Source organism: Bos javanicus, chromosome 28 (genome assembly GCF_032452875.1).
Source record: "Bos javanicus breed banteng chromosome 28, ARS-OSU_banteng_1.0, whole genome shotgun sequence".
NCBI lineage: Eukaryota > Metazoa > Chordata > Mammalia > Artiodactyla > Bovidae > Bos > Bos javanicus.
Genome location: NC_083895.1, coordinates 40,428,902 through 40,431,359, shown reverse-complemented (window position 1 = coordinate 40,431,359; position 2,458 = coordinate 40,428,902). Strand labels below are relative to the sequence as shown.

The 2,458-nt window shown below is 47.4% G+C and overlaps 1 pseudogene; it reads left to right on the top strand.

Annotated features, from left to right (window-relative positions):
* Positions 1-679: 679 nt before the first annotated feature.
* Positions 680-2,232, top strand: LOC133240689 (phosphatidylethanolamine-binding protein 1-like; annotated as a pseudogene).
* Positions 2,233-2,458: the final 226 nt, after the last annotated feature.

Below are 2,458 nucleotides of genomic sequence, written 5' to 3'. Positions count from 1 at the left end.
GGAATGATGCTAAAGCTGAAACTCCAGTACTTTGGCCACCTCATGCAAAGAGTTGACTCATTGGAAAAGACTCTGATGCTGGGAGGGATTGGGGGCAAGAGGAGAAGGGGAGGACAGAGGATGAGATGGCTGGATGGCATCACTGACTCGATGGACGTGAGTCTGAGTGAACTCCAAGAGTTGGTGATGGACAGGGAGGCCTGGCGTGCTGCGATTCATGGGGTCGCAAAGAGTCCGACACGACTGAGCGACTGATTTGATCTGATCTGATCTGATCTGATGGCTGATTCATGTTGTGGTTTGACAGAAAACAAAATTCTGTAAAGCAATTATCCTTCAATAAAAAATAAAACGGAGAAGGCGATGGCACCCCACTCCAGTACTCTTGCCTGGAAAATCCCATGGACGGAGGAGCCTGGTGGGCTGCAATCCATGGGGTCGCGAAGAGTCAGACACGACTGAGCGACTTCACTCTCACTTTTCACTTTCATGCATTGGAGAAGGAAATGGCAACCCACTCCAGTGTTCTTCCCTGGAGAATCCCAGGGACGGGGGAGCCTGGTGGGCTGCCATCTATGGAGTCGCACAGAGTCGGACACGACTGAAGGGACTTACCAGCAAAAAAATAAAAAGAGCCGCTACCGGGCTTGGCCAATCAGAGAGCAGAGTGGGCCCCCCCTCCTCGGCCCCAGGCCCTGCAGGCGACTGGAGGAGCAGGATGGGCTGTTGCTGTGGCTCTGGCGCATGCACTCCTCCTTGGTACAGTTTGCAGACTGCTGTGAGTCCGTGCTCCTACCCTGCGCGAGTCCACAAGCCACTTTCCCTGCTGTCTGACCTGCTCGGCTCCACAGCGCTGGTGGACCTCAGCAAGTGGTCTGGGCCTTTGAGCCTGCAGGAAGTGGCTGAGAGGCCGCAGCACCCTCCTCTGCAGGGCGGAGGTCGACGAACTGGGCAAAGTGCTGACACCCACCCAGGTTAAGAACCGGCCCACCAGCATTACATGGGATGGCCTTGATCTAGGTAAATTGTACTCCCTGGTCTTGACAGATCCGGTGCTCCCAGCAGGAAGGACCCCAAATACAGGGAATGGCAGCATTTCCTGGTGGTCAACATGAAGGGTAACGACATCAGCAGTCACAGTTCTCTCCAATTATGTGGGCTCTGGGCCTCCCAAGGGCGCTGGCCTGCACCGCTACATCTGGCTGGTTTACGAGCAGGAAAGACCACTGAAATGTGATGGTCCCATTCTCAGCAACCTATCTGGAGACCACCGTGGCAAATTCAAGGTGGCCTCTTTCTGCAAAAAGTACGAGCTTGGGACCCCAGTGGCTGGCACGTGTTACCAGGCCGAATGGGATGATTATGTGCCCAAACTCTAGGAGCAGCTGTTTAGGAAGTAGAGGAGATGGACACTGTCCCAGAGTTCCCAAACAGTGTTTCAGTTTAGCGACACATGTAGATTTCCCCCCATCTCTCTGCCTAAGCCCTGAGCGGTCAGATTTAGATTTAGGATGACTTTTCTTTCCTTCTTCCTGTCTTGTATAATTTTAGGGAGTTTATGTTTTGATCAAATTTGAACTCAGTTTTGGTGGGGGATTCTTTGGTACTGTGATGGGGTTTATCAAAATGTTAATACAAGAACAACAACCAGACTTTAAAGAAGAAAAAAAATTCTGGTAAAAAGACCAGGTCTGAGGTATTAGAGCAGAGCTTCAAAGAATCTTTAAGGGAGGTTGAAAACAAAAAAGAGATTGATTGCCTCCGCTTTTGTGAGCCTGAGCACAGAGTTGTGTGTGAAAGCACCTACCGGCATGTGTTTTCATGGCCTCGTCTCACCGAGACAACCAGAGGCCGGCATGTCCACTAACCGTCAACGTCTCAGGATGGTTGCTGGGTGTCAGTGTCCTGCTCTGGATCCTTTAAAGAGCAATACTGGAAAAAGCTCAAGAGAAGTCGCTTTGCTGTTAAAGCCTGGCCATCTAGGTGAGCAGCAGGGCAGGGTAAGAGGTTATCAGAAGTCTGAAAGTCCATGCTTGTTGATTCCTCTTTGGTGTAAAAAAGAAAGCCAGTCTGGAGTTGGTGAACGTTGTGTTAATTTTGCTGTTTGCTTATAGTTGAACAAAAATAAAAACACTGTGTAGATGGAAAAAAAATGAAAAAAGAATCAAGATGAACATTTTAAATTATTTTAAATATTTCTGACTTCAAATTTCTAGTTTATGTAAATGTGCTGTTTTATACAATTTTTCAATTCAGAAAGCTCATGGAACAACTAAAAATTATAATACATCAACCGGAAGTCTCTCTCTCTAGATACATATATGCATACACACACCACTACAGTATATATTTATAAAAATAGAATTATATTGTATATTGCTCTGTAGCCTCCTTTTTTTCTTGCAACATATTGTGACAAATTTCTCATGTCATTAAACATTATTTTTCAATGACTGCA